This window comes from Equus quagga, chromosome 12 (genome assembly GCF_021613505.1).
Source record: "Equus quagga isolate Etosha38 chromosome 12, UCLA_HA_Equagga_1.0, whole genome shotgun sequence".
NCBI lineage: Eukaryota > Metazoa > Chordata > Mammalia > Perissodactyla > Equidae > Equus > Equus quagga.
Genome location: NC_060278.1, coordinates 85,893,228 through 85,919,008, shown reverse-complemented (window position 1 = coordinate 85,919,008; position 25,781 = coordinate 85,893,228). Strand labels below are relative to the sequence as shown.

At 45.5% G+C, this 25,781-nt stretch overlaps 1 pseudogene; it reads right to left on the bottom strand.

Moving 5' to 3' along the window:
- Window positions 1-2,931: 2,931 nt before the first annotated feature.
- LOC124248196 (BPI fold-containing family A member 3-like) lies at window positions 2,932-10,143 on the bottom strand (annotated as a pseudogene).
- Window positions 10,144-25,781: the final 15,638 nt, after the last annotated feature.

Genomic DNA, 25,781 nt, shown 5'->3' with positions numbered 1-25,781 from the left:
GCAGCTGGGGTCCCAAGTCCAGCTCAGCTGATAACTCTGGGCACAAGGCTTCCCCTCTTTGAACCTCAGTTTCCTCATCTATCACGTGGAGCTGATGGCATCCATGTCCCAGGGCTGGGAGAGGTTACATGGGGCTACATGCAGCATGTAGCCCAATCCCTGGCAGAGTCAGAGCTCTGCAGTAGAAGGGCCTGGAAGTTACAGGCACAGACAGGGAGGACTGGAGTAAGCTTCTGACCACTCATGGATGAATTTCTGCTTAAATTACCTCCCACACAAGACCCAGTATCATAATAGAGGTCCATTGTGCAACCAGCTCTTTCTGGAGAAAACACGTTGAGTTCATGGCTCCATGAACCTTAAAATGAAAGCAAACAGAATGGGAGAAACCCAAGGAGGCCCCTTGAAGAAGGAGACCCCCAATCTGCCCAGGATGGGTCAGGAGGAAGGCAGACAAAAGCAGCCTTCACTGAGGCACCAGACAAGCTCGCTGGAGGATGGGGCCCACCCTCCCATGTTTGCTTTTTAAATCACGAGCAGGAAAATCCCCACAAACTCAAGGCTGTCAAGGCGAAGCATCTGTGTCAACACAGGCATTTAGGGTTGCAAACCCCAGCGAAGCATTTCAGATTAGGGAGTCCGAATTGAAAGATGGATACATGGGGCTCTTTTGCTGTATTTTCATCTCGCGCTCTGGACACTTCCTTCCCTGAGCTTGTCAATCCAGCTGAGCACGTATTTCATTGTTTCCCCTCAGCGTGTGGGGAGGGTGTCAGAAGGAAGGGAGGGAAGGCTATAGGGGGCATTTACAGAGGTCAGGAGTGTGGGCTTTAGAGTCTGGCTGCCTGAGTGCAGTCAACTTGGTCTTTCCTGGCTCTATGACCTTGGGCAAGGGACTTTCTCTCTCTGAGCCCCAGTGTCCTTACGCATAAAATAGGGCAGGTCCAGATTCCGGGCATGGACCTATAGCACTCCTCAAGCCATGGTGTGTCAGTGACCCACCTACAGAACAGAGGAAGATTGGCACAGATGTCAGCTCAGGGACAATCTTCCTCAAGCACAAAAAGAGGAAGATTGGCAACAGGTGGTGGCTTAGGGTGAATCTTCTACACCAAAAAAAAAAAATTTCGTTAACTACAAAATACATAATAAAAATGCACATAACTGAATAGCACAATGAATTTTCATAAGCTGAACATCTTCCCCACAACCAGTACCCGGATCAAGAAACAGAATATGAGCAGTTCCCCAGAAGCCCCTCACACCCCTTCCAGGCACTAACCCTCTCCCAGGGGCAACCAGTGTCTTGACCTCTGACGGCGTGTATTAGCTCCACTGTTTTTGAGTGTCTATAAATGGGAGCTGCAACACATGCTCCTTTGCAGGGCTTTATTATGTTCATGAGATCCGTCATGTTGTCGTATGTGGCTGGAGTTCATTTTCATCACTGTAGAGCATTCTGCTGGCTGACTAGCCCACAGGATGTTTGCCCACGCTCTTTAGCCATTCTTTTGATGGGCATTTAGGGAGTTTTTACTCTGGGACTATTATGACCACTGCTGCTGGGAGCAATCTTGTACACGTCTTGTGGTGCCTATGTGCACGTATTTCTGCTGACCGCACACCTGGGAGGAACTGCTTGGTCAGAGAGCAGCCGTACATTGGGCTTTAGTGGATGCTGCCCCCTGGTTTGATAAAGTGGTCGTAGGACTCACCTCCCACCCGCAGTGTGAGAGCCCCTGTTGCTCCACATCCTGTGAGATTTCTGTTCCCACTTTGCAGGTGAGGAAGAGCAAAAGGGAAAGTGCCTTGTCCCAAACCTAGCTAGTGAGTCATAAGACCAGCATTCACCCATCATTTAAGCTCAGACATTTGCTGAGCTCATATGCTATGCCAGCCTTGCACTGGGGTGGGGGGGCGGGGGGTCATTGGTCTCTGTGATGCACGTGGTCCATACCCTCATGGAACTGTTCTTTGGGCTGGGTTGAATTTGAACTCAGATCTGTTTGCTGCCAACATTTATGCTTTTCCTCTCCATCACATTTTCTCTACGCTCCCTTGGAGCCCAGCAAAGTGCTTGGCATGTAGGAGGTGCTCAATAAGTGTAGTGGACTGAATGAGGGAATGGGAAATCTCCACAGGGCCTCCCCTGCATTGATGAGCAAACCCATAGATGGACTTCTGGCTGCAAATCACAGGAAAAGAAAGAGTGTGTTCTTGGATATTTCTTGGCTGATGAGCAAACCCAGGTATATTTAGTCTCAAGATGGACCTTCATCAAGTCTGACTTTTGGAACCTAAACCTCAGGGCCCAGGCGGGGGGACCTCTGCACCTTCATAACTAGAATTTATTATGGGTGAGGACAGGATGTCCACAGGGTCTGTGGTAAAGGTTTTCGGGGCAGTGGAAGCCCCACTCTAAGGAAGGCGTAACGTCCCAGGGTGTGGGATCTCCTGATCATCAATGCATCGCTGGAGGACACTAAGTCTGACATGTAGGGGGTTGGCTGATTCACAGTTGGTTGAGTTCCTGAGCAGCAGCCTGTTCTATAAGAAGAAGAGGCGGTGTCAGTCACCAGCATGTCTGTCCCTCCAAATCCAAGATCCACACTGAAGGGAACCCTCATCCATCCTTGCCTACCAAGGGCCAGTGCCAGGAGCACTTGTGTTAGAACTCTTTCCAAGTGATAGCTAGTGATGCGCTCCTTGCTGTCTTCCATTCTCGAGACTGTGAGCCCCATGAGGGAGGGGACCATATCTGTTTATCTGCAACTCAAGGATGGTGGGTTCAGTCTGGGGTGGGGCCAGTGCTCCCTGAAGGATTGAGTGGAAATCTTGGGAGAAGCCACAAGCTCTGGTGAGTGGTAGGTGTGAGTGACTTGGTGGGGCACAGCCGGCTTGGTAGGGATCCCCTCTGCTGTCCCAGCTTTCTCACAGGACAGTAATGGTCATCATCATGTGGTCACCTCTAAGTGATCTCAGAGCACATGCAGGCCCCCCTGAGCAGGCCTCGCTGGGAGCTCCATGGGGCACCTCTTCCAGCCATTTGCCACTCCTGAGTCCGCCTCCCTGGATGGACACAGAGTCACCCATGAGGCTTTTCAACAGTTTCACATCCAGCTGCCTGAGGACTTCACTGGTCAGAGGACACACTTGGGCCAGCAGCACAGACAGAAGGGTCAGACCAGAGACCAGGAAAAGAACCCTAGAGGCCTGTGCCTAGAAGCTTAGACTCCACTGGATTTCCACAAGCAATCATGGCAAGAGTGCTCCCTTGTATTGATCGCCAACCACATGCCATGCGTGTCTCTCTGAATCCCTGTGACAACTCCATGAGCTGTGGACCATAATGTTTCCCATGCTACAGATGGGAACCCGAGACTCAGTGAGGCTAAGTCACTTGCCCAAGGACACACAGCCAGCAGATGGCAAAACTGAAATTTTTAACAGAGATCTTTCAGGTTCTGAAACCCAGTGTTTGAAACTCTTTGCTGGGCTGCCATTAGATATGCCCCGACCCTCAGACTCAAGGATGCCCATGGAAATATTTTTCTCAGGCTTACGTGACTTTCTACCAGGTGTGGGATAACGTTTTTCAGATTGTGTCTGAAGTTGCGGAGAAAATGTTTCATCTTTGGTGGGCAATCTCTAGAAAGAGAGGCAAACGTACAGAATAGACAGATAAACACAGGCAGTATAAATGCCAGGTGCTAAGTGTTGAGTACACCTCACACAGTCGTTGAATCCTCTGCCAGCCCTGTCCAAGACGCATCGCCATCAGCAACAGTCAAAGGGGCAACTCAGAGGGATGATGTGACTTGTCTAAGGTCACATGGCTCCTAAGTGCTGATTAGACCAGAACAAGGTGAGCAGAGCTCCAGGGTCCACAGTCTGCCCCCTGCACTGTCCTGTCCATGAGCATCTGGCATGATCTAAGCATTCAGTGAAAGTCAGATGAATAAATGAATGGACATCCACCTAAGACTTCATTGCTTCCAGCATCCTGGAATTCCAGAGAGAAACCTGATGCAAAGCTTGCCCTCGAGGGACTCAGTGTGTTGAGGTTGGCAGACTTGGTCAGCGAGGGTATGGATATTTATTTACCTGTTTTTTCTGTCTTGTTCACTACTGTATCCCTAGCATCAAGCACACTATGCCTGGCACACAGTAAGCTCTCAGTAAATATTTGTTGAATGAATGAGAGATGAGGAGGAGCTTTAGAGAAGAAGGGAAGGGTATTCCAGGCAAAGGATCAGCATGTGCAAAGGCACGGTGGTGTGCAAATACATGGCGTGGTGAAGGAGAGGTGGCCCCTTCTGAGACATTAGAGGGCAGAGGCCTGCAGAGTAGGGCAGGGGAGAGGACAGTAGGGCCTTGAGCAACATCCTTCAGTTTGCCGTTCATCCAGAGGGCTCTGGAGAACCACTGGAGGGTTTGGAGCAGGGGCTGAGGACAGCAGCAGTTTTTTGTGCTAGAAAGTTACTTCTGCTGCAGGGAGAGAATGGACTGTAGGTGGTGAGGTCTGAGTTGGGGGAAGTCAGAGGACACTCCTGCAAAGACCCAGGTTGTGGACTATGAGCCGGGGGCAGTGGCTGTGGGATGGAGAGAAAGGGAGCAAGTGGGGGCAGCCAGGAGGTCATTGATGGGAGTGGGTGAAGAGGGGCTGTGGGGAGTGAGGAGGGAGAGTCTGGCTTCTGGGAGGGTGGCACTGACGTCACTGGGGTGGGGACGTGGGAGGAGGAGCAGATCCTGGGGAAAGGGTGAGATCCGTTTGGGGCTCATCCGGGAGGTGGTGGAGCTGTGTGGCTGCAGCTAGGAATGGTCACCCTTGGGAGGCGCAGCTGGGACCTTACTGAGTCAGGACTGTCATGTGGACGCTGCCGGGCTCCACGCCGCAATCGCCTATCACCAGATCCCTCCGGCCAAACTCGTCTTTCTCCAGCCAGAACTCCACAACGAGGTTCGTGTGCACATGCGCCTTTATGATCTTGTCATTGAAGGGCCTGGGGACAAGAGAGAGGAGGAGGGGAAAGGGCAGGAGACGGAGGAAGAGCAGGGGTGGAAGCAGCTGAGGAGAAGAGTGGCTCTTTAGACAAACGGACAAACCGGCCCCCTGGGCTCCTCCTGGCCTGCATGTTGAATCCTGCAGTCGGTGACTATGAGAAAACTGCTATGAGCCAGAGCGGCTTCTGAAAGTCCTTTAAATAGACCAGATTAGGGGCCTTTGGAAATTCAGAAGCTGAGAGTTAATCTTATTTTTAAAATCCTCACCGCTTAGCTGCAGCCCTTTCCTTGGGGGCAGTGGATCTTTAAGGATGGTTTGAACAGGAGGAAGGAAGGGTGATGAGATATTCAGAGCGTCCCTCTTTTTTTTAAGTCAGTGTAGTGAACTCACATAGGTTTAAATGAACAAATAACCTGCTTCCAGTGACTAATAAGGGCCATCCACACATCAGCTGAAGAGACCAAGGAACAGAGACGTGCAGTGACTTGCCCAAGATCACACAGCCAGTGAGTTCAGATTCCAGGATTTGAAATTGGGTTGGAATAAGAAAATATCTGGGTCCCCAGGTTGCCAAATTCCCCTCCCCCGCAGCTGCCAGGTTCCCATTAGGAGGAGCAGCACCCCTCAGACCCCACTTCTGTGTGACGCACAGTCTCAGGTCAGTGTCGAATGCAAGGGAGGTGTTTGCGGAGAACCACTCCTTCTGGAAAGACATCTGGATCTCGCCACAGTCCAGCTGAAGGTTGGTGATGTTGGCGCTGCACAAAGAGAGAGCAGAGGCCCCGCAAGAGGGAGGGACCAAGACGTCAAGACCTCGGGCTGAGAAACAAGCCTGGCCCATCTGTAGAAAGGGCCTGGCAGTGGGATTTGGAGTCAGATCCTTTTACAGCTTCTCTGAGGGCAGGAGCCCCCTGCAGGAGCCCCGGGCTGCACGCTGTCCCAGGGTGTCCTGACAGATCCACACAGCTGATCTGTGCAACCCACAGCCTACTGCAGACCCAGACCCTGGGCCTGTTCTCAGACCAAGCCTCCCCTCTCACGAGATGGCCCCAGCATCACCCTCGTGCGCAGGCCCACAACCCAGGAGCTGTCTGTGACTTCTGTCCAGCCCTCTCCTCCACATGCAGCCCATTAGGGAATCAAGTTGTCTCTGCCTGCAAAATATATCCTGAACTTGGCCATTTCCCATCACCTCTGTCACTTTCACCTGGTCCAGGTCAACATCACTTCTTCCCTGGAGATGCTCTAGTCTTGGGTTCCTTGCCACAAACTTGGCCTCTCTACAAGCTCTTCTCCATATGGAAGCCAGAGGGGCTCTAACACTTCCTGTCACTCAACATTCTCCACTGGTTTCTCATTGCTCTTGGAATAAAATCCCAACTCCACACCATGGCCCCTAAGACCTACAAGTCTGGGCCCACCTGCCTCTGTGACCCCATCTCCTACCATCCTCCCCATTCTCACCTAGCCACACAGGAATTTTTCTCTTCCTCAAACATACCAGTCTCTTCCCTGCCTCAGGGCCTTTGCACTCCCCATTCCTCATGTCCTTCATGGTACTCCATTCCTTCTCTTTATTCAAGTTTCTGTTTAAGGGTTGCCTCTTTATAAAGGCCTTCCTGATAGCCCCTCACGCTCTCACCCCTCACCTTGCTAAATTTGTCTTGGATACATCCCTCCATCTGAAGTTACTTATTTACTTTCATGGTCTATATCACCAACTAGGATGTGAGACCCAAAACGGCAGTGACCGTATGTCTTGTTTATAGCTATATTCCTAAGACCCAGCCCAGATCCTGGTATGCAGCAGGTGCTCAATAAATAATTGTAACAACTATTAAAGGAATGAATGAGGCGAGGTGATTGTGACTGCACACATCAAGGAAAACTCTGCTGGTGAGCACGGGTGCTCATGAAATGGAGAGAGTGAGGGGTTCGAATCAGAGAGATGGGAGCTCAAGCCTGGAGATGCAGTTGAGCAGCTTGGAGAGTGGGAAGCTGAGGGAAAGGGGAGGGGAGCAGGACAGGGCCAGTTCTGCATAGTTAATGGAGTAACCAGTGGCTGTGCATCCACCTTGTGCAGCAGAGAAAGCTCCCAACCCCTCCTGTGGGCGGGGACAGTTATCATGCCCATTTCACTGATGAGGACTACAGGCCCAAGTTCAGGTTGCACAAATGCCTTGCCCAGAGTCACACAGCTGTCAAGCAAGACAGTGGAGTTCAGATGTCTGACTCTAGTCCTGTGGTCCTTTGGCTCCGCAGATGTTTATCAGGCTGTGCTCTCTGGGTTCCCATGTTACAGATGAGGCCAGAGTGGTCCAGCAAGCTCCCCAAAGCTGGTGGCAGAGCCAGAATTAAAATGCAGAACATTTTACTCCCAAGCCCTCACTTTCAATTACCCTGATAGGCCACCTCCCCAAATGATTACTTGTATAGGGCCCCCGACTCATCTTGTGTTGGGACTTACACCTCCTTCTTCTAATCTTCCTTTGCCTTCCTTCTTCACAGACCTTGCCCCTCCATCCCCTTGGCTCTGCCCTATGACCTAGAGCGTTACAAAGAGTCCCTGTGCCAAAGGTTGAGTTCAGGATCTCATCTGCCTTCTTGATGATGCTGGAGGTTCATGCTGCCAGTTAGCCAGCCCACCATCCCTGGGCCATCTGGCCCAAGGCATTCAGACTATCCAGCAGGTGGATGTTCTGGATTTCCCTTCTGAGTTGTGCTTCATGAAGCCCTGGGCAATAACTGGAATTGGACAAGGGACCAGTGACATGACACAATGTCATGGAAAAGGTGGGGAGTTTGGAGCCAGGAGGCCTAGGCTGCATGGTGGTGCACCCACTTCATGCTGAGTGCTTGGTGCCTGTCATCCTCTTTGCCCTCAACCCTGAGACCCACATTATTCATTTGTGAAATTGTGCTTTGCAGATTTGATGTGACATACCTGCATTGATTCTGGCATTCAATAGCTGCTTAAGGGAGACATAAGGGTTGAAAGTTCCCCCAGAGCTGTATCCCTGAATCTGGGAAACACAGCCTAACACTGAGGATGCAGATCATGATAAATGTTGGAGAGAAAAATAGGTGGGCAACCACTCAGCTGAAATCCTGAGAAAACTGACAAAAGCATTGCAGACCAGAGGCCTACAGCAATTGTAAGCCCCTGAGCCTAGCAACCAGCCACGCTAGGGGCATACGTATTTAAGAGAAAAACTGCAAAAGGAATGTGCTATTAGACCTTGCAACCAACTGTGCTGGGGCTCCACACGCCCAGTAAAGATTTGAAGGGTCCATAGCAGCCACATGCAGCTGAGCATTACAACCAGACAGCCAGGGGGACAACCTAGCCTCCCTGGGCACCTGCAGCAATAGCAACCCTGCCACAACAGAAGGACACATGCAGCCCATGCAGGGGACACCCCTGGAACATATTAACTGGTGATGAGAGGGAAGCACACTGCTGGGCCTCAAGGTATCTCTTACATAAGGCCCCCTCTGAAACATCTAGAGATGTAGCTGTCCTACCTAATACATAGATAAAAGCACAGAGAAATACGCAAAATGAGGAGACAAAGGAATATTTTCCAAGTAAGGGAACAGGACAAAACCCCAGAAAAAAACTAAGCAAAACAGAAATAAACAATCTACCTGACAAAGTGTTCAAACAAAAAGTCATAAAGGTGCTCACTGACCTTGGGGGAAGATTGGATGAACTCAGTGAGAACTTCAACAAAGAATTGGAAAATATAAAAAAGAACTTATCAGATAAAGAATACAATATTGGAAATGAAAAAGTCACTAGAGGGACTCAATAGCAGAGTAGATGATACAGAAGAACAGATCAGTGAGCTGGACGACAGAGTGGAGGAAATCACCCAAGCTGAACAGATGAAAGAACAAAGAACTAAAAAGAATGAGAACAGTGTAAGGGAACTCTGGGACAACATCAAGCACACTAACAGTCATATTATAGGTATCCCAGAAGGAGAAGAGAGAGTCAAAGGGGCAGAGAATGTATCTGAGGAAATAATAGCTGTAAACTTTCCTAACCTAAGGAAGGAAACAGACATTTAGGTACAGGAAGCACAGAGAGCACCAACAAGATAACCCTAGGGGGACCCACAACAAGACTCATTACAATTAAAATGTCAAGAATTAAAGATAAAGAAAGAATCCTAAAAGCTGCAAAGGAAGGCCACCTGGTCTGGGATATCTTGTTTTGGCAGCCTGGGTAGACTGATAAAGATTGATATCCCCCACTGTTGAGAAACACAGAGAGACGAGTATGCTTATTAGTGGAGTGAGTGTAGACCGGCACAGCCATTCCAGAGAGCGACCTGGCAGTCTTCAGTTAAATTGAGTTAGCACCTGCCCAAGTGCTCAGCCATCCCCTTTTTTGGGTATATCCCAGAGAAATTCTCCAGCAGATCCTAACAGGGACCCGTGCCAGGATGTTCATCTCAGTGTAGTTTGTAATAGTGGGGAATCAGAGACAACTCAAGAGTCTATCCCAAGGGGAAGGGCCAAGTGGTGGTGAAATGGAGGAATCTCATGGACTTCTCTGCACCAGTGTGAAGCCACAGACGTCAACCACATGGTGTCCAGTGAAAACAGTAAAAAATAATGAAATATATATGGCAATACAATTTATGTAAATCAAAACATTGCATGTTTCATTTTCATAAGGATGTGGGCATACTTAAAGACATATATTAAACACAGTGTGGTGTGTGTCAGGAGAGAGGAGAATGGGAGTGAGGACAAGAGAGAAGGTGGAAAATACAATAAAGCAAAACACACGAGGGCCCTTGTGATCCATGACAATGATGATGTGCTATGAATTGGCATATGATCAGCTCAACCTCAGTTTTCTGTACTCGAGGTAAGGTCTAAGGAAAAAAAGAAAAAAGGAGGGGGAGTGACTGACCTAATGTCACCCAGCAAGTCAGTGGTGGGCCCAGACGATGCTTCCCCTCCTACCCTGTGACGGGGGTAGAGTGCAGGCTCAGCTTACTTCTCACCAGGGCAAACTTGCTGTCCATGTGGGCCTTGGCCAGGCCAGGCCAGGGCTGCTCGTGCAGGGCCGAGGGCAAGGCCAGCAAGCTGAGGAGGACCAGGAGCCTTCAGAGTGGATGCATCTTCAGTTCTGGGACCTGCAGGTGTCAAGAAGGGTCAGATGCTACCCAGACTGATGGCGGTGGGGGTGGCCACCCGGAGGGATGGACTCATGGTTTTCTGTGGGGAGATGACACCAGAGTCAGCCCCCAGCATGCTGTGAGGAGGTGTCATGATGGGCTCTGGCAGCTGCCCCCAGGGAGACAGAGAACCTTGAAGCCAAAGCATTGGGTTTACCTCATTGCTCTGGGATTGCGTGTCAGAGAGAATTCAGTGCAAATACCCCTCACCATCTCAAGAAATGGCACTACAATCCATCTAGTTGCCCTAGCCCCAGCCCTGGAGTGCCCCTGACTCCTCTTCCCTCATCTCTCATGACCATCTCTCAGGAAATCCTATCAACACTTCCAGACTGTGACCACGCCTAGTGAGTCCTCCTCAGCCTGAAATATTGCAGGGGTGTCCTACCTGGTTCTTCCCCGGGGTTTGGTCCTACACAGCTTTTCCCCTTGTTCACCTACAACCTCTTTTGAACTAAGAAGCCTGAGGAATCTTTTTAAGACATATTCAGACCATACACTCCTCTGCTCAAAACCCTCCAAAGTTTCCCATTCCACACGAAGCAAAAGCCAGACTCTGTGCGATGCCTGCCATGCCCTGCAGGGTCCTCTGGTCTTCCCTCTGACCTCACCTCCTACCACTCCGTCCCTCCTATGCTCCCCTGCAGCCACACAGGCCTGGGGGTGGGGGGTGTCTGGGCCACACAGTTTAGCTGCTGTGAGCTCTGAGACAAGGGCACTTGCCGTTGTCTGCACTCTCCCTCCAGCTGTGGGCAAGTGGGTCCTTCGCAAATTTCACGGAAGCACTAGGGCCGCTGTGGCCACTTCACTCTGGTTTCCTAAGAGATTCTACTGAAAGCATTAGCTCCGGGTGACTCTCTCGGGGTTCACGCTCCCCTTGGGGCTGTTTGTAGAATATCAATTACTTTGGTATGTACGTTTCTAGTCTTCTTGGACTTGTGTAACCAGTTGTGATTCTGTTACTTTTTGTCAAGAAAATTGGAGAAGAGTGGGCACCGTTGGGAGGAGCAAACTTATTGTCCTTGACTGTTTGTTGGTCTGAACTTGGGGGTGTGGGGTGTTGTCAGTCATGTCCCACCACAGGTCACGGGTCTCAGGGCCGCCGATTCTAAAGAAATGACAACATGGAGGGTTCAGACGTTCCAGGCCTGGTGCACGACAAGGGAGCTGGCACTGCTCAGGGGTGAGCCCAGGATTTGGAGCCAGCTGGAAACATCACCACATTTGGTTAAGAGAGTGTACTTCCGAGTCACACAGACCAGGGTGCATCCCGGCTCTCCCTCTTGGCAGACTCAGTTTCAAGTTCTGTAAAGGGAGGGTGATCATAGGCCTAGTCCTCTGGACAATAATATACCCTCTGCATCCCAAGGCCCAGTCCATATTTCCTTCTCCAGGCAGCCTTCCCTGACTGCCCCCAGCCCCTTGGCCTCTTTCCCGTCTGTGCTCTCGCAGAATTGACTGCCAAGGCCTGATTCTCCCCTGCCTTGGGAAACTCTGCCTTATGCCATAAAGCTTGAGATGGCACTGGAGTGAGAATTCGAGCTCATCTCCTCACCAACTGTGTGGTCCTGGGCAAGCTCCTTCCCTTCCCTGAGCCTCCATTTCCTCCTTTGCAGTGAGGGGTGTGTCTCCCGGAGCTGCAGTGAGGATTACAGGGGATGTTGCTATGGTTGCTGTCATCCTCATCCTCATCCTCACCTCTCTGAGCCTCAGCTTTCTCACCTGTAAGCCAGGGAGGCTGGCAGAGTGAATGCCACCAAGTACAAAGGACCCAGACAGGGTGCCTGGGACAGTGCACAGCATATCAAGGAGCCACCTCTCTCGAGCATGTTTGCATATGAGAGCACGGCTGTTTTGGTAACTCCAGCAGGCAGGAATCACACTGGGGGCTGAATGGCAGCCGAGGCCGTGATGGTCCAGAGCCTGGAGGGGACTCGCAGACATTGGATCAGATGATGGGCTTTGCTCTTGTTCATTCAACAAACAAATAAAGCTGCTGAAGTCATGGAGTGCCAAGCACCATGGGCCCTTTGGATCCAAGGGAGAGCAGCCAGGCAGGTTCCCCATCCTCAGGGAGCTCACACTCCCATGGGAGACTGACAGTCTTCAACTATCCCTGCCATGGGCATAGGATTGTGCAGGGTGGCCCCGGCCATGAAGGAGAGGTGAGGGTGCCAGGCAAGGGCACAGAGGAGGGACCCCTGGCCAATGGGGAGAGGTCATCAGAGAAAAGATCTCCCTGGGGAGGTGGAGTTAGGGCTGACATTTAAGGGAAAGGCTACAAGGGAGCTGGACATCCATCCTCGCACTCCTCCTGCTGGTGCTTCCGGAGAGGGTGCTGGAGGAATGGGGGACGTTCCTCCTTAAGCAGCCACCTACAAGGACGGTGGGGCTGACATTTATTTGGGGGTCTAATTCATGGTGCTTATCCCGCTCTGGGCATGATGTCCTTCAGCCCTCGTGCCACACATGAGGGGATAGGAAGCCAGATGAACCCAGTGGTTGGCCTGCAGAGTCCTCATCAGGATGAGGCTGAGCTTTCCCCCCAGTGGGCTCTCCTGCCCTCCCCAGAGTGGGGAGTTGCGGCTTCCTTTGGAAGGTGGAGCAGCTGCAGGCACCAAACCTCATCCCTTCGCAACCTCCTTTACTACTTCAGACAACTTTCCTTAGAACAAGCTTCTACACCTTTTGGGGGGCATTTGGAAAATGTGATGAGAAATTTGGTTAGTCTGTTCAGAAACAAAAAAAAACGTACCTGGTTAAGAAATGTTGCTCACAGTAGCAGGATTCAAACAATCCTCCTAAGGTGTGCTCTCCTGGGCAATTGCTTTCAAGCAGTTTGACTTGCATAAAAATATATTTATCCGTTCAATCATTGTTTACTGTGGGCCTACTATGTGTCAGGCACTGCGCTTGGCTCTAGGCAATAAGAGATCCCTGCTTCTCCAGCAGCTTATCATCTGTTGAGAGAATCAGAACAAGATGAAATAAACAATACATGAAATAATTACAAATTGAACTAAGGGGGAAAAGCGGGCGAGACTGGGACTAGCAGGGGGCCCACTTTAGACCAGGGGTGGGGAAGGCGTCTCGCGAGAAGGTGGCATGTGAGCTGAGTCCAGGAGGAGGAGACTGAGTCGGCCTTGGGTGTAGCCAGGGGATGGCGTGCCTGGCAGATGGAACCACAAGGGCCAAGGCCCTGAGGTGGGAAAGGGTCAGGTTGGAGAAACAGAGGAGGGCGGGTGTGGCTGGATCTACTGGTGAGAAGTTGGCGTCCGTGTGCCCGGTAGAGGCCCCCTCACATCCACGGCTGCAGGGAGGGGCCGTCCCGCAAGAAGGAGGCAGGAGGCTCCCCTGGCAGATCCCAGGGCCGGGCAGGCTTCTGCGCACCTGCGCCCTCTGGTGGTTGTAAGGGTGGCCGCTTACCCGACTCCTTGGGCTCTAAGGCAGCTCAGGTCCCCAGCTGCAGGCAGAGGTCCTCACGCTCCAGGGGGCAGCAGAACGGCTGGAGGCATAAAATGTGAATTCCTGCATGTGACTCAGGAGGGTCTGGGGCTGGCGGTTTAGTCCGTTCTTTGAGAATCTCTCTTCTTAGGAAGGGGATTCATTATGAAACTGAGGATGAAGGAGGTAACATTTCCCTGGATCAGGGTGAAACTGTGCCATGTACCCACAGGTGAATGTGGGAAATAAAATAACCAAAGTTTCTGAGCTCACCTTGCAGAACAGCAGGGGCACGGCTAAGAGAGGAGCTTGCTGACAGCCCCCTGCCTGACTAAGCATCTTGCAGGAACATTGAGAAGCTACGATGACTGATTGTGAACTTTAGATGCCAAAGGCTGAAAATCCACCACATGCACCACCTAGAACAGATAGGCAGCCTGTGCAGTTGACTCAGAACTTCAGTCCCCAGGGCCACTTGCTCCCTGTCCCCTACCTAAAACCCCAAATAAAAGCCCTTGCAGATAGCTTTTCAGGGGAGTTTGGGATTACAGTGTTAGCTGCGTGTTCTCCTAGCTCAGCACTTTGCAATAAAATTCCTGCTTTCTTCCACTACACCTGGTGTCAGAGATTGGCTTGCTGCGTGATGGGCGAGTGAACTCACTTCAGGTTCGATATGAATTATTCATTTATCCCATTCTTTCTAGAAATATGTATTTCTAACAAACATGGAAGACTGAAGATGGAACTTAAACCCAAAGACAAATTTCCCTATAAACAGGAGTGGGGTGAATTTGGAGGCAGTTCTTTCCTGAATGGAATATCAGGTTTCACAAAGGATGATGACATACCTCTTCTGGGTTCTGCAGTGGCCTGGAGAGGGGGAAGGGAAAGTGGAAAAGCTGGAGTTTCTGTGGCCATTGCAGTATTTTGGGGGGGCGGATAGGTGGTGCTTGTAAAAATACAGATTCCTGGGCCACCCCTGAGTAATTGAGTTAGAGTCCTTGGAGGTGGGACCTTGGAATCAGCTTCTGGGGAATTTGGCTGCACGTGGTACGTGATGACCACTTAGCTGAAATAAGAAGGATGGTATCAGCTAATGTTTGTTGGGCACTGACTGTTCCAAGGGGCAGTCTAAGTGCTTTACTGTAATCTCTTATTTAACCCTCCATACAGCCCTTTGAGGTAGGTACTGTTATTATTGGCCTCCCTTTGCAGAGGCACAGGAGAGATTGAGTAAAATCACCCAGCTGGGGCAGAGTGGGGCTGGAGCAGGAGCCAGGGAGCCAGACACACAGGAGGGAGATCAGAGGAGCTGTCACTCCTTTTCCATCAACTTCCCCATCCCACACGTTTCTCCAAAGTCTGACCCTGCAGAGGTGTTCTCAGGAGGAAAGGAGGAAGGCAGTGATACCAGCCCTGATATCAGTTTCCCTACACTGAGCCCAGTGTATATGGAGTTAAAACCAAAGCACTTATTCCCTGCTTACTCCCTGGCTTCCTGGCTTCAGAATCCACTATCCACTATGTAGACAAATGGCCAATGACAGCCACCTGGATACGTTATCTCCTCCTCTCTGCAAGTAGTCTCAAGGCCTAACAGGCTGCTGGAAAAGCTCTGACCAGCAAGGCCATATGCTCCTGCTCCACTACCTAAAACCCCAAATAAAAACCCTTACTTTTAGCTTTTTGGGGAGTTTGAGGTTTCAGCGTTAGCTCCCCTTTCTCCTTGCTCAGCACTGTGCAATAAGAAAATTCCTACTTTCCTCCACTATACCTGGTATCAGGGTTTGGCTTGCTGCGCAACAGGTGAGTGAACTCACTTCAGGTTCGATATCAATTTGGGAACCCAGATGGGACATTGTCCCAAGGGGACATCTTGCCTGTGGCACACCGGCCTCTGGCTAAAGGCCTCTCTTGGAAGCTGCCCTGCAGCTGCCTGAGCTCCTTGTCTCAGGGACAGCCCCAAGTAACGGGCTGCTAACCAGACGTTGTTGGCACATGGTGCTTTTGCTTTGGTGGTACAAGAAACTATGTTCAGGACTTAGGAAGGCATCTCTTGTAAGTAGCTGGCAGTTTTTGTTTTTGTCTTTGTGCTAAGCTTTTCCAAGAGGACTGGCTGGAAATAATGGGTACCTGGCAGCCCTCTGGGCTCATTTTGTTTTGAAGTCATGACGCCCTGGCCAGGTGTTGGTAAGTCCCTAGGTGTGCACACCAAGGTCCCTTGTCCTTGCTCATTTGGGAAGATCTGCATAGCGGATCTTCATTTGTTGGGCGCCCACTGAGTGTAGGACACGGACTAAGCTGGGACTAGAAGCACTTTGGTTTCTGGTTTGGGTTTTGGTCTTTGTTTTCACTTCTGTTTGTGGCCAAGGGTTTTTGGGAAAGCACACTTGTTTGGTATTTGCTGTTGTTTGTCTGTTTGTCTGTCCTTTTAAAGGTGTTAACGTGGGAGGTGCTGCATCTATTCCACCTAAGAGTTCCCTAAGAGTTTCCCCTTGGGAAAAACTCTGGCTGATTGGTCGACCTATAGCTATAAGCCAATGTCTAAAGAGGGATTATTTTCTCTAGTAACACAACGTGGCCACAATATTCTTTAAATTCCACAGAGAAAATGGCCAAACAATGGATCCTTAAGTTGGGAAAATTTTTAGAGGACTCTCGTCATGAACCGCTGTTTTATTGGTACCTATGAAAAGACCAAATTAAACGGAAACTATAAAGACTAGTTTTAAGAACTTAATCAAACTTGGGGGTCTCACCTTCTTCTCATGGTTTTACAGATGCTAATGAAAACATTAAGTTAACAAAGAGAAGTTAAAAATGGAAGAGTCACAGGACTCATCCCAACAGGATGAAAATCTTTAGCTAGATATTAAAAGGAAAGTGGGGTAAACAGAACAGACGTGAATAAAGTTAAAACAAAGGTTTTAATAAAATGCTGCCTAAGGTTGGATGGGCTAAAGGGACCCCTTCCCCCCCCCCCAGCATTAAAGGACATCAGACAAACCTGTTCTATTCGCCCCAGTTTGAAAAAATTTTAAAAGATCAGAAGGCAGAAATCAGAGTGAGAAACTTGACCAAGAATTGTTTGAGGCTGTTAAGGTTGGTAAAACTATACAAATTAAAAGTGTTTAAACTAACATTATATAAAGAGGTTATATCAACTTTGCCTGAGTGTTTCTTTTGGGCATAGATGTTATGTCTGACTGGGAAGGCTTTCCCTACATAATATTGTGATTCCAAAACTTGTTAATGGAGTTCTAATATAAGTTATAATTAGGGGTATAAGAGTTGAAAAATTAAGATAAAAGTTTGTAAAAATTGATTTACTTAAATGGGGCAGTTTCAGTTTACCCAAACTGGTGTATTTACATGTGCAATTGGAAAAAGCCAGGTACAACAGCAGGAAGCCTATTTTAATCTTTTGAGGCTTCTAAATAAAATCATAAATACTTTACTGCCTCTTTAAGAGAAAATAATTAAATAACTAAACATGCCAGCTGCTGAACCCAAATCTGCTGCTTTTCTCTACTCTCTCGCTGAGCTTCACTTCAACTCCCCCAAAATTCCTGATATAAAATTGGATAAGTAAAAATAAGTAAACTTTTGAGATAACTTAAAATTGTAATGGCCATTCTGGGAAACCTCTGTTTCAGAAAAGAGAGGATTCAAAATCTCTCACAATGGAATGCAGTCTTTGATTAATATGTCAAAACTTCTAAGAGACAGTTATTTAACATGACATAAAATGATCTTTAGTGAATGAAAGCCTGTTTAAGTTTGCTGGTTTGATTTAAAATAGACGTCCTAGGAGTTATCAGCATTGGATGTGATGCAGAAATACAGCCTGGGTTTACTGGTCAAATGAGCTCATGTCATCTCTGTTACAAAATTTGTCAGCAAAACTAACAACTCAGTATAATAACTAACTTTGATGTCTCATGAGGTTTTTGTAGATGACCTAAATATAATTGTCAAGAACAGGTAAACTAAATAAATGTAAAAAGATAAAAGTTTTTGAAAAAACATTTTAACAATAATTATGTGCGTTATGATGTATGTATGTAAAACAACTTAAAATGATGGTTAACTGCTTTAATGTCACATAAGTTTTTAAGAGTAATTTAAACATAATTGTTAAAACTGGGTAAGAGTTTTTAGGTACAATAATTATGTTTTATTGTCCACATACTTAAAAAAACAGTTTCCAAATTCTTTTTGGAAACAAACTTTATAACTTTACTAAGTTAAATAATAACGATTTATTGGGTATCTTCTACATAAGATAAAATATTAAAAGTTGATTACTAAGCGTAGGTTTGTCTGCCTTTGGTTTCTTATCTCAAAGAAATGGAAAGGTGCTTAGGTTTATTGATAAACATGTTTATGTATGCTGAAGAACTTTCTATGAAAAAACATTTCTGAAAGGTCCATATACAAGGAAAGTAAAAGGTATGTTTTCAGTAAAAAGGTATAAAAAATAAAAGTATTTTTGCTTGTTGGGTTAAAAAAAAACTGATAAACTTGTCCTAAAGTACTAGAAAGGAAAAAAGAAAACCTGGAACAAATTTTACATATAAAAAAGTAAGTGACAAAAGATTTATAAAATAAAACGCCGTGGAATTTTGTGCATGGTCAAGTTGGCTAACGCTAAAGTAAATGCAATTAGGTAAATAAACTTATATACAAAAATAAACTGGTACAAAATAAAACTTGGTTTCCTCTTTCTTAAAAGGGTAATTTTCCTAAACTTTTAATCTACTCTTGATAAAAAGATTATAAAAAGTTTTTGGACTATTTTAACTCTGTTTCCCCTTGACTGTTTCTGTTGTCACTTTGAATAGACACCTGAACATGGTTTCGCAGTGAGCTTTCTTTCTCAGTTGAACAAATGTTTTAAAGCTTTTAATATTTTTGAGAAGCTACCCCCCGCCCCCAAATAGTCCAGGCCTAAATAAAAGCCTTCTTTTGACCTGGAAGAGGAGGGAGAGTTTCTCTGAAGATTTTCAGAGGGCCCCTGAGACTTCTCAGGGAAATTTGCTCCCTTCCTTTAAGAAAAAATACTAAAGTAATTAGCTTATTTGGTATGTTAAATATGGGAAGCATTGTCAAATAAGTAATAATAAATGTTCTTAAATGATATTATGTGAATAAATATTATTGATATAAATGTCTTAAAAATTATATAACATTCCTAAAATTCTGATCTGTTCTGATTGTCAGCCATAATTCTGGTTATTATCTCAAAATGTTGTATATCACAGAAAGAGTCAAATGTCTTTGTCTGTTGTTACTTTTAGATGTTTTGTTATTTGCAGACAGTTGCTGTTTTACTTTGATATTTTTGCAAATATGTTTCATCTTCAGAGAAATTCATGGAAGGGACTCTGGCACTTACTCTATAGAAGAGGTTTCTGATAAATGTTCAGATCCTAAAACCAAACGGGGTAGAAATTACAGAACTGTAACAGAGAAACTGATAACCTCATAAACTGCTGAAAGAAGATTAAGATCAAGAACCAGTTACATAGGACTAAATAAACGAATAGGGATGATTATAATTTTTATGGCATTTTGCTTGAGATAGTGCTGATTTTTGATGCTTTGTTTTTTTTCAGATTTAAGAAAAGCTTTTTCTCTATTCTCTTAAGGAACTATGATTTATAGCAATTTGTAAACAAAATTGAAGCATTTATCTTTTTCTCCCCATCTGAGCCCTCCAAAATGTAAAAACTCCTGATGAGTAAGTTTTCTTATTCTCATGGTGATATGGTTGTTTGCATAAGTTCAATAAGAATCTGTTCTTCTTATAACAGGACACAATTGGAAACACTGGTTATATTACCAAGGCCTTGACTGGAATGTCATATTTGAGAAAAGTACACAGGCTCAGATATGACCAGACAGATTTTGAGGACAAAGGCTGACTTTCTGGAATAAAGCCACTTGGAAATATGGGCCTGGTACCTTGCATATGGGTTCCCAGTAACCTGGTAAGGTTGAGTAAAGAATGTCGCTCCCTATGGCAAGTGCAAGGAAGCTCAATATTTGGGGGAACTTCACGCAGAGAGGAATTCACCCAAATCTGTAGGTACTGCAGTTGGAATCTGATGACAAGTCCTTGGCTTGGTTTTCCTGGCCTTGAGAGGCCTTTAAAGTTCAATCTGAGATTCTCTATAAAAGGTTCCAGCAAAGCAAATTTGAAAGAGCCTATATAACCAATTACTATTCTTGCTGTGCTTCTGTAAATAATTATGCCAAATTTATCAAAACTAGACTTATTTTGCAAATCAGTTAGTCTTAATTTGGCTGTGTCTAGTGAAATTGAGGGTGATTTTAGTGACAATAAAATTATGTTTCAATAAAAACTATAATACTCATTTGTGGATATTGGATTTTGGTTCTGTCAATTGTCTTTAAGATTCTTGTTACATCTGTTAACTGGACTGGATCCTGAATTCTACTAGTCTCCTGAAATATCAGAGTAGAAACCTCCAAAGACACATTTTTAGTTTTTTTCTCATCATTTTCATTGAAACTAAACCTGCTTTTTTTTCCCTGAAGCCTTGCAAACTGAAGCTGGAGGACTTGATACAAACTTAGGAGAGATTCATGTCTGCTGCTGGGTGAGCCTCTCAGAAAGCTACCTGCGTGCCCGATGACACCATCAGGGACATTTCAAACTGTGAAAGATGCTTCAACCCTGACTTCTAGGAATCTTGATTGGCTGCCCCCTGGGCTCAGGAGCTGGTTTATAATTTTCTCCAACCATTAACCTTGTTCTTCTCTTTTTGTTTCTCTAGAAAAACTTCTTGTTAAATACCTGGTTACTTACTTACATGATACAGGCCTAACCTGCATCACAGCCTTATTAAAAGACTCGTTCAATGTAATGGAACAACTTATGCCCTGATTCAGCAGGAAGTAGCCAGGTCAGTCACCACCCCAAATCCCTCAAGAATGAGGGGTGGACATAAAATAGGGTGGAATTGATACCAGCCTTGACATCAGTTGACCTACACTGAACCCAGTATATATGGGGTTAAAACCAAAGCACTCATTCCCTGCTTACTCCCTGGTTGCCTGGCTCCAGAATCCACTATCCACCATGGAGACAAATGGCCAAAGACAACTGCCTGGATTCATTATCTCCTCCTCCTCTTCCCTGCAAGTAGTCTCAAGGCCAAACACAGGCTGGTGGCAAAGCTCCTACCAGCAAGGCCACATGCTCCACCTGCCTACGTAAAACCCCAAATAAAAACTCTTACTTTTAGCTTTTTGGGGAGTTTAGAATTTCAGCATTAGCTGCCCTTTCTCCTTGCTCAGTGCCGTGCAATAATAAAATTCCTGCTTTCTTCCACTACACCTGGTGTCAGAGATTGTCTTGCTGTGCAACCGGAGAGTGAACTCACTTCAGGTTTGATATGAGCAGGTCACTCACAGTGACCAGCCATTCAGATCCAGACTTGCCTCCAATGTCATGAGGAGGAGGGACTGTCCTTGGGATCTTATCATTACAACATGCATCACATCTCTGGTCATTAATTTCGAGCTTCAACAACTTGACTTGATTTCTCTCTCTTGCCCCCACCTCCACCTTACTCACAATGGGCTGAGTCCACTGTCACTCAGACTCCTTCTTCTCTCCCAAGTCTTCATCATAGAACCTCAGCAGTTTCTCTGCCACCTGTTTCATTCTGCTTTTATTCCCAACTTCCTGTTTCCTTCTGTTTTTAATTTTAATTTTTATTGTGGTCATAATAGCTTATAGCATAGTGAGATTTCAGTTGTACATTATTGTTTGTCATACGCCATATAAGTATGCCCCTTCACCCCTTGTGCCCACCCTCCACCCCTCTTCCCCCGGTAACCACTAATTTATTCTCTTTGTCTGTAAGTTCGTTTACATTGCACATATGAGAGAAATCGTATGGTGTTTGTCTTTGGCTGGCTTATTTCTCTTAACATGATGCCCTCAAGGTTCATCCACATGGTTGCGAATGGGACAATTTCATCGTTTTTTAAGGCTGAAGAGTATTCCATTGGCTATATATACCACATCTTCTTTATCTAATTATCTGTAAGTAGGCACTTGGGTTGCTTCTACATCTTGGCTATTGTGAATAATGCTGAAATGAACATAGGGGTGTATAATTGTTGATTTCAAGTTCCTTGGGTAAATACTCAGTAGTGAGATAGCTGGGTCATGTGGTATTTCTATTCTGAATTTTTTGAGAAATCTGAATACTCTTTTTCACAGTAGCTGCACCAGTTTACATTCCCATCAGCAGTGGATGAGGGTTCCCTTTTCTACACATCCCCTCCAACATTTGTTGTTTTTTTGTCTTGGTGATTATAGCCATTCTAACAGGTGTAAGATGCTATCTAAGTGTAGTTTTTTTGTGTGTTTTTTTTTTTTTTAGATTGGCACCTGGGCTAACAACTGTTGCCAACCTTTTTTTAAATTTTTTTCTGCTTTATTTCCCCCCCCCCCCCCCCCCCCCCCCCCGTACACAGTTGTATATCTTAGTTGCAGGTCCTTCCAGTTGTGGGATGCGGGACGCCACCTCAACGTGGCCTGACAAGCAGTGCCATGTCCGCGCCCAGGATCCGAACCCTGGGCCACCACAGCAGAGCGCGCAAACTTAACCACTCAGCCATGGAGCCAGTCCCTATGTGTAGTTTTGATTTGCATTTCCCTGATCGTTAGTCATGGTGAGCATCTTTTCATGTGCCTATTGACCATCTGGATATCTTCTTTGGAAAAATATCTGTTCATATCTTCTGCCCACTTTTTGATTGAGTTGTTTGGTTTTTTTGTAGCTCATTTATGTGAGTTCTTTGTATATTATGGAGATTAATCCCTTATTGGATATATGATTTACAAATATTTTTTCCCAGTTGATGGGCTGATTTTTCCTTTTGATCTTGGTTTCCTTTGCCTTTCAGAAGCTCTTTAGTCTGATGAAGTCCCACTTGTTTATTTTCTCTTTTATTTCCCTTGTCTGAGTAGACATGGTATTCGAAAAGATCCTTTAAGTCCGATGTCAAAGAGTGTACTGCCTATATTCTCTTCCACAAGTTTTATGGTTTCAGGTTTTACCTTCAAGTATTTGGTCCATTTTGAGTCCATTTTTGTGCATGGGGGAAGGTAATGGTCTACTTTCATTCTTTTGCATGTGACTGTCCAGTTTTCCCAGCACCATTTATTGAAGAGAGTTTCCTTTCTCAGTGCATGTTCTTGGCTCATTTGTCAAAGATTAGCTGTCCATAGATGTGCGATTTTATTTCTGGGCTTTCAGTTCTGTTCCATTGATCTGTGTGTCTGTTCTTGTACCAGCACCATGCTGTTTTGAGTACTATAGCTTTGTAATATATTTTGAAGTCAGGGATTGCAATGCCACCAGCTTTGTTCTTGGTTTTCAGGATTGCTTTGCTATTTGGGGTCTTTTGTTGCCCCATATGAATTTAAGATTCTTTGTTCTATTTCTGTGAAGAATGTCATTGGGATTCTGATTGGGATTGCAGTGAATCTGTAGATTTCTTTAGGTAGTACGGACATTTTAAATATGTTTATTCTTCTGATACACGTGCATGGAATATCTTTCCATTTCCCTATGTCATTATCGGTTTCTTTCCAGAATGTCTTACAGTTTTCTTTGTATAGGTCTTTCACACTCTTGGTTAAAGTTATTTGGAGATATTTTATTCTTTTTGTTGTGATTGTAAATGGGATTGTATTATTGAGTTCCTGTTGTGTTAGTTCGTTATTTGAGTATAGAAATGCTACTGATTTTTGTCAGTTGACTTTGTACCCTGCAACCTTGCTGTAGTTGTTGATTATTTCCAATAGTTTTCTGATGGATTCTTTAGGGTTTTCTGTATATAAAATCATGTCATCTGCAAACAGCAAGAGTGTCACTTCTTCAGTGCCTATTTAGATTCCTTTTATTTATTTTTCTTGTTTAATTGCTCTCGCCAAACCTCTAGTAGTATGTTGAATAAGAGTGGTGAGAGTGGGCACCCTTGTCTTGTTCCTGTTCTCAGAGGGATGGCTTTCAGTACTTCCCCATTGAATGTGATGTTGGCTATGAGTTTGTCATATAAGACCTTATCATTTTGAGGTGTTTTCCTTTTATATCCATTTTATTGAGAGTTTTTAAAATCACGAATGGATGTTGGATCTTGTCAAATGCTTTCTTTCCATCTATGGAGATTATCATATGGTTTTTCTTCCTCATTTTGTTAATGTGGTGTAGCATGTTGATTAATTTGTGGATGTTGAACAATCCCTGTGTCCCTGGTAGGAATCCCGCTTGACCATGGTATATGATCTTTTTAATGTAATGCTGTATTCAGTATGCCAACATTTTGTTCAGGTTTTTTGAATCTATGTTCATCAGTGATATTTGCCCATAATTTTCCTTCTTTGTATTGTCCTTATCTGGCTTTGGCATCAGGCAGATGTTGGCCTGGTAGAATGTGTTAGGAATATTTCTTCTTCTTCAACTTTTTGGAATAGTTTGAGAAAGAATGTGTAATAAATATTCTTTGAATATTTGGCAGAATTCTCCTGAGAAGCCACCTGGTCCTGGACTTTTATTTTTGGGGAGGTTTTTGATAACTGTTTCATCCTCTTTACTTGTGATTTGTTTATTCAGATTCTCTATTTCTTCTTGATTCAGCTTTGGGAGGTTTAAGAGTCTAAGAAGTTATCCATTTATTCTAGATTGTCCAGTTTGTTGGCATATAGTTTTTCATAATATTCTCTTATAATCTTTTGTGTTTCTGTGGTATCTGTTGTAATTTCTCCTCTTTCTTTTCCAATTTTATTAATTTGAGCCTTCTCTCTTTTCTTCTTGGAGAGTCTGGCTAAGGGTTTGTCTATTTTGTCTATCTTCTCATAGAACCAACTCCTTGTTTCGTTGATCATTTTTACAGGCATTTTTGTTTGAATTTCATTTATTTCTACTCTAATTTTTATTATTTCCCTCCATCTGTTGAGTTTGGGCTTTGTTTGTTCTTCTTTTTCTAATTCTGTTAGGTGTAGTTTAAGATTGTTTATTTGTGCTTTTTCTTGTTTTTAACGTGGGCCTGTATTGCTATAAATTGCCCTCTTAGGACTGCTTTTGCTGTATCCCATATGAGTTGCTATGCTGTGTTTTGATTCTCATTTGTATCCAAATATTTTTTGATTTCTCCTTTTATTTCTTTGCCAACCCATTAGTTGTTCAGTATCATGTTATTTAGTCTCCACATTTTTGTTCCTTTCCAAGCTTTTTACTTGTAGTTGATTTCTAGTTTCATGGCATTATGGTCAGAGAAGGTAGTAGATATGATTTCAATTTTCTTCAATTTTTTGAGGCTTGCCTTGTTTTCCAATATGTGGTCTATCCTTAAGAATGTTGCATGCACAATTGAGAAGAATGTATAATCAGCTGTTTTTGGATGGAGTACTCTATATATCTATTCAATTCATCTTGTCTAGTTTTTCATTTAATTCCACTATCTCCTTGTTGACTTTTTGTCTGGATGATCTATTCATTGAAGTAAGTGGGGTGTTGAGGTCCCCTACTATTATTGTGTTATTGGTAATATGTCCTTCTAGATTTGTTAAAAGTTGCTTTATGTACTTTGCTGCTCCTATGTTGGGTGTATATATGTTTATAAGTGTTATGTTTTTGTGGTGGAAAGTCCCTTTTACCATTATATACTGCCCTTCTTTGTCTCTCTTTACCTGTTTTATCTGGAAGTCTACTTTGTCTGATATAAATATGGCAATACCTAGGGACTGTGCATGGCTATGAGAGGAAAGGAGGTAGGGCGTGGCCCTCCACAGGAACAACATCTCTCTCCAAGGTCCCTCACATCCCAGGTGATAATACCACACAGAGGTGATTAGCCATCATGGTGGTGTCTCTATCAATCAAATACCTCAGGAGAGTAGATAGCCAATAGCCGAGTAAATAGGGCAGAGCAATAAGCCCCTGAAATCATGCAAGAGAGGGAAAGCACCATGACCCCCTTCCCTGTGCCCCATAGCAGCAGTGGGGAACTTAGCCACAGATCACAGTAGGCTCAGAAAATCCAGCTCAGTGGTGGCAGATAGAAGAGGCAGTCAAATACTACCACACTGA